Raw genomic sequence first — 6,654 nt, 5'->3', positions numbered from 1 at the left:
TTTTTTTCCACCCTAGGTTTATAAAATCAAGTTCAAAAGTTCTGAGATCATGGAGATGGTGTGAAACAGGAAAGGCCAGGACTTCTAAGGAAGGAGTACTTCCCAGGGCTCCCACTCAGGAAACAGACATCTGACTCCTGTTCACCATGCAGGGAATCCTCCACCAGGGCACCTCAGGTGTAGGGGATCTGGGCCAGCCTCACCACAGCGGGCCCTGGGAGGGCAGCCCTGGGAGTGGAGGGCCCCGCCGCTTCTGGAGGAATCGGGGTATGTAGGCTTGATATCTCCCACACTCCACCTCCCCTGCCCTCTGGGATACAGGATCTCCAGGGAAGATGCTCAAGTGACCCTTTTCTCATTGGGTAGAGAGAGAGGTGCTCCCACCAATCTCTGGAGGTTTTCAGACTCCACTTCCTGAAGAGAAAAGGAGGGGCAGGTCCCAAGTGCTCCACCAGGCTGAGCCAGCAGACTGCCCGTCCTCTTGGGCACTAGCAGGAACCTAGGGTGAGGGTGGGGCTCTGAGGTCCTTCAACCCCAGGCCAGATCTGGCTCCTCCAGGTAGCAGGAGAGTTGCTGACCCTTCCAGACCTCCATTTCTTCATCTCCCGTCTACGGAACAGAGCCCACCATTGTTGCCCCCTGTTGACAGGGCAGTTATGACATTACACAAGGCATGGGGACCCCTGTGCTCTTCCCCTCTTCTCATGAAGAGGGACAGAACAGCATGGATGGTAAGCACTTGGCAACTGCCCCTGGATTTAGTAAGGAGAACAAAAATCTTTCAAGTGAAAAATAAATAGCTAAAATGAAGATAGAAAGCATGTTTACAGAAAAAAAACAACACTTCTAAACCACAGGGTATTATTTGGCTCCAATGTTTTCCCTTGCCTGTTATTTGATGGCACTGATAAGAGAAGGGAGGGAAGAGAGGGACCCACAACCACGTGGGAGGATTTGGTCCGAGAACCGCTCATAAATATTGATGAGAACATCGGTTTCACATTAGTGTTTGATGAAATGTTTCATGGGCCTGAAACCAGTTTCCCAGATTAAGAGAGCCCTGTCCGCGCCCACACACACCACTTATTTTCTCTCTAAACTTTGGTTTGTGTCCCATAGACACGGACGTAGAGCAGCTTTGAAAACTGGTCTTTTCTTTTTATCTTTTTGTCTCTCCCCCTTTGCCTCGGGTGTCCCACCGACTTCAGAAACTCGGGATTAGGACGCCCTGAAATTCAAGGATAGTATTGAATCTTGTTGAATCTTATCATCTGCACCTAATTATCAAAGTTCAGGATCACCATTTGGAGGGAATTGTTCAAAAACATCTGCTCTTCAAAACCTAAGCTTGCTGAAGATTCCCTCCCCCCAAACATCCAAGGCCAGTCTTGAAGGAAACATAAGAAAGCAGGAGAACTTGGCTCTCACTGGTGGTGCAGGAGTGGGCGAAGCTTTGCATCCATCAGCAGTCTGTGTCCTGCTTCTCCAGCACCAGGGCCCGTGGAGCCTGCTTGACTTGGACACTCAGCTGTTGGAACTGATGGTGACATATGCAAAATATCAAAGACAACCAAATCAAGTTCTTGTTATTGAAGAGACGTGTGGGCAGCAAAGTCAAGGTTCTGTGTTCTGACCTATGCAGACGCCAGATACAGAGGCGACAGTGGAACCACAGTGACCCGCCGTCTGCACTGGGACTTGGCGATGGGGATGATCTGTGGCAGTGGAAAGCAAAATCGACACAGGTAGAGAAGGAGGGATGACTCAGAGGAGAGCCAGTGCATTTCTCCCACATCTCACGGCAGGAGTGATGGTGGCCTGGAATCAGCATCTCTTTCAGAGAAAATAAAGCCAGGGCTTAGCAACATGCTGCCGAAGTAATTCCTGCTTCAGCTGGGGACATTTTTCCAAAGAAAAGCAAGAGATTCCCATGAAGCTCAGTCTCCCATAGCCTGAGCACATGGGCCAACTCGGCCTGACTCCATCAGGTCCCTGGAGGACCTCCCGTTGCACACCACAGCAAGTAATCTTGGCCCAAACGACGAAAGGCACCATGTCCCCCATCCTTGTCTGGTAGGACATGAACCTGCAGCTTGTTCTGTCTCCCAGAGGCAAACTGCACAGGGCTGGGTCTCTGGGCAAAAGTGCCATCTAGTCTGGGAGGCGGTAGAATGGTTGGGAGGAAGCCAGGCAGGTTCTGGTGGGAGGGTACCTATCAGAGGAGGGGGGCAGCGCCTAGAATCATCTGTGGGAAGACGGTGGTGCTGGCAAGTCCTGCCTAATGAACCCATGCCAAAGGTGACCCATGGAGGAAAACATCTCCCTTCAGACATTGTTACTTCTTCTTTCCATTGATGCAATGTAGCCACTCGTGAGCACACTTAGGAACAAGCTCATTTAGGTGATGGAACACCTAAGTTGGATTTAGATTCATTTAAGGAAGTATGTCTTGTTTCCATTCCAGAAGGAAGGAAATCAGGATGATGCATGAGTTTTGCTTTATGAGGAGGTGCTTTGAGTCACAGTGCTTAACTCTGAGGCTCATAACTGGCACAAAGATGCAGTGCTAAGATGCACCTGTATCCTGACTGGTGGCTTCTGAGGTCCCTGGGGCCTTAGGGAGGGAATCAACCCCATCTGTGGCCCAACAGCTCTTTGGAGGCAGCTGACCTGTCCAAGGCTAGGCACAAGAGGCCCCATCCTTGACCACATCCGTGGCCACCTGCTCTGCCCAGAAAAACAATACAAAACTATGGGCCTAGCCTTAGGAGGCTCGGTTGCCTGCTATTGCCCAGAGATGACCTTCAGCCACCAACCAAGCCACAGAGGGCACCAAGACACCTGGAAGGGTTTGGCAAGGACTCTCAGCTATGGAGCTAGAAACTCTCCAGGTGCCAGGTAGTTTTCTTCTTGCCCCTTGTAGCCTTTCCTACCTGTTCAAGAAGGAGTTCCTGACCACAGTAGGAAGAACAGCAACTCAAACAGGGACACCAGGTAGAGGCCCGTGCTCCTCACCAGAGGGCTATTGTGCAGGGAGAGGTGACGTCTCCTGATTTGCTAACAGGACATTAGACATTTCCTTTAGCAAAAGTGGATGCTCATTCAAACCCAATGCCTATGGAATGAATTTGCTTTGACAATTATCTAAATAACATACACTTGAGCATAGCATTTCTGAGAGAGATTATTAAAAACTCAGGGTTTTTTTGACCAATATTTTCATCCCTTGCTGGTCATACACTTAAAAGCTTGAAATAGAATTTCGACTACTACCAATTTTTTCCCATTTATGTTCCAGGAAATATTGATTTCTTAAAAAACTAGAGTTTTAATGGACCTTGAAATTAACATGGCTTTTATTTCTTTGCTATAACACCATCATTATTGATGATGTCACTATGTCTCCCAGAAAAATCATTGGCCAATGACTGGCACTTGCGACGGAGACTCCAGGGGGAAATCCACGTCACCACCTCTTTGCTCCCACTGGACCCTCCTGCCTATATTCCAGAGGCATAGCCAGGTCACAACAATGAGAAAATTTTCTACATCAAGTAAATGTGATCTAAAAAAACAGCATGAAGTCTCAGGAGTTGAGGATGTGGTCAGGCTGTCTGCATATTTCAAAAGTGAGTGCCACAGGTATTTCTGATATGCAGCAAGACTTGTCACTGCCAATTTATATAGGACAAAATTGTAGGCAGCTCTCAGACTTCACAAGCATTCACTGCTGAATGGGTGGTGCTTTCTAGATGAGGATGGGGAGTAAGAGGACACAAGCCCCTGGGACAGTCAGCAAGTAAGTAGAAGGCCAGCACTCCACTGGCCCTCGCTGTAGGCAGCCCACTTGGGCTTGCCCCCCGTGGCTCCTCCTGATGATTTCTAAGACCAACAGGACGTGGAGAGGAGAGGAGCTGCTAAGTGAGGAAGGAAGAGCAGGACCTGGTGGAGGATGCTCAGCCACTGGGCCTGAGCAGGGAAGCAAGGCGGTTGGGAATGACACTGGAGAAAGGCCCATGACCTGAAACGTCCAATGTCCATGTCAGGCCAAAAGTATGCCCTCAAACACTAGACTGGCCCTATGGTTCCCACGAGTCCTGAGTCTCACCATGCCAGGCCCAGCCTCTTGCAGCTCCGTAGGCCCGCTGAGTTTCCTCTCTCCTTCAGACATCTGCCAACTCATGTCCCAACCCCTATCTACACCATCCTCACCCACTTCCAAGTAAGCTTCAGCTCTCAACTTCAAGTTTCAGCTTCCTGGCCACAACCCTCTCACTGCCCCAACCCAGGTCTTGGCCAATGACCCCACCTGCATGCAGCCAGGATCCCCTTGGAGCCATGATACTGTCCGGACACCCACACGTGGAGAGTGGGGTGGAATGGGTGGCGAAGGCTGGGTTGGTGGGAGGGCAGCCAACTGTGGGCTTCCAATCAAATTCACCACAGAAGCTTTTGCAGGGAGGACAAAGGTCCCTGGCCCAGCTGGCAGCACGGGTGACTTGTGTACCCCCACACCTTCTTCTGTCACCACCTAGAGGGAATCTGTGTCCAGACCCTGCCTCCTGCTCCCATGTAGGAGAGGATGGGGTTGAGTTCAGGGGGAAGAACATGGGCCTCAGAGGTCACGGAGCATCAGCAGCCGGCTCCCAGGCTCCGCTCCCAGAGGCCCGATCACTGCTGTGGTTTACATGTGTCCCCCAATTCCTGTGTTAGAACCTTAATACCCAGCATGGCTGTGCTGCGAGGTGAGGTCTAACCAGTGCTCTGGAGGGTGCCGGCCTCACAAACAGATTAAGGCTATTCTCGAGGACATGGCTTTGTCATAAAAGCAGAGTCTCTGCAGTGTGTGTCCTTGTCCTCTTGCCCTGTGCTGACTTCCACCATATCGGGATGCAGAGGCACAGAGCAGATGCTGGCATCATGCCCTTGCACTGCCCAGGCTGCTGACAACAAGCCAAACATACATTACCCAATCTGTGGCACTCTGGGACCAAGAATCATCAACTATGATGAAAACCCTGCATCTATCAGCTCAGGACTCTGCAGAAAACCCAAGGATTCCCACACAGCTGGCCAGCCCAGGACCAGCCCTCTGAGGGCTGGCTACTCACAGAAGGGAGGGCATGCACAGATCAGGACATCACCCACAGGTGTGAGCAAGGCTGCCGTTGGGCCACTTAAGGTGGGGGTTGGTGGAATGGCCATGGGGGACATTAGGCTTGATCTCACTCTGAAGAATGGACCCCACAGGGTGCTGCTGGCCTCTTGGTGGACTGTGCTCCCTGGCCAGCTCTCCTGGCTCACAGAGAGACCCAAACTGCACTAGGGGAGCACACTCAAGCAGGCAGAGGAGGATGAACTTGGACATTGGGAAAAGGCCGCTTCTGCAGGCAAATGCTTCATCCTGCATCAGACATGCCAGAGGGGTCTACAGGGCAGGGGGATTCATGTGGGGGGCCTGCATCTTTTATTAATCACAGAGATGTGCAGTTGTGGGGTCCCCTTTTCAAGAGCAGCCCAAATCTAGGGAAATGCCTCCCCAGAATGTAGCAATTTCAAGGACAATTAAATCCAGAATGCATACCACCACCCAGGTTGCTTCCAGCCTCTTGCATTATGGTGTCAGAGCCAGTGCCCCCTGGGAGCAAGCCACAGACTTCTGTTGTGTTCCATCCTCTGTGTCTGCCAACTCCAAGCCCCAACTGCCTGGTGAAGGGCTGTCACCACTCTCTGGGAGCAGCCCACCCCTCCCCGCCAGCCAGCCATCCCCCACCTGCAAGTGCAGGGAATGGGAACGGCTCCGCAGGGCTGCCTGGGCATGGTGCTGGCCCCACTGGACTGTGAAGGTCAGATGTGTCTGCAGAAGGAGGATGGTTGTGAATCAGGCAGTGCACCCAAGGGGGTACGGGGGACCAGGGCCAGGAATCGGTGGCTATCCTCGCCCCCACGGTCAGTGGCACCTGATCCATGGTATTCTCTCCTTGCCAGTGAGGCAAGGCAGCGGAGGCCTCAAGCCTTAGCCAATTGGTCTGAGGCAAAGGCTGGCAGCAAGGGCCCTGGTTGAGTCCCTGGAACTGTGTCTGGCCAGCTCTCAGCTGCTGCTCAGTAAGCTGGAGAGATCACCTGTTCAGTTAGGGGAGGCAGGCCTGCCCCAGTGAGGGTCTCGCCCTTCAGGGCATCTGAGAAGCCACAGCTGGGAGCAGGCATGGGCGTGGCTCTTCTGACTGTGGGGTGGAGCCCGCCCACCCAACACCACATGAGGGCTCCCGCCTTTAGAATCACATTGAACCCCTGCTCTCTAGTCCCTGACCCTGTGCCAGCCTTTCACCGTCACCACCACCTGCACCATGTTCTTGGGAACACATTCCTTCTGGCCTCGATGTCCTAATGAAACATAGAGTTCAAAGGACCCGAGGCCCAGCCAGCCCCTAGCTCCCGGTCAATGCTCTCCTGGGCTGCAGGTCTGGCTAGAGAAGAGCCATCAGGGTGACAGAGGCCTGTTTCTAAGAGCTCCACAGGGACAGGCCATCAGGCAGGGTGCACCCAGACAGAGGGCTCACAGCACTGCATGAGCCCAGGCCTGGAAACTGCATCTCACTTCCCCGGGCCTCAGCCCAGGGATTGACACCTGCACCTCTGCATCAAGTACACAGG

This window comes from Ictidomys tridecemlineatus, chromosome 1 (genome assembly GCF_052094955.1).
Source record: "Ictidomys tridecemlineatus isolate mIctTri1 chromosome 1, mIctTri1.hap1, whole genome shotgun sequence".
Taxonomy (NCBI): Eukaryota; Metazoa; Chordata; class Mammalia; order Rodentia; family Sciuridae; genus Ictidomys; species Ictidomys tridecemlineatus.
The sequence above is the reverse complement of the archived record's forward strand: the minus strand, read 5'-3'. Positions refer to the sequence as shown.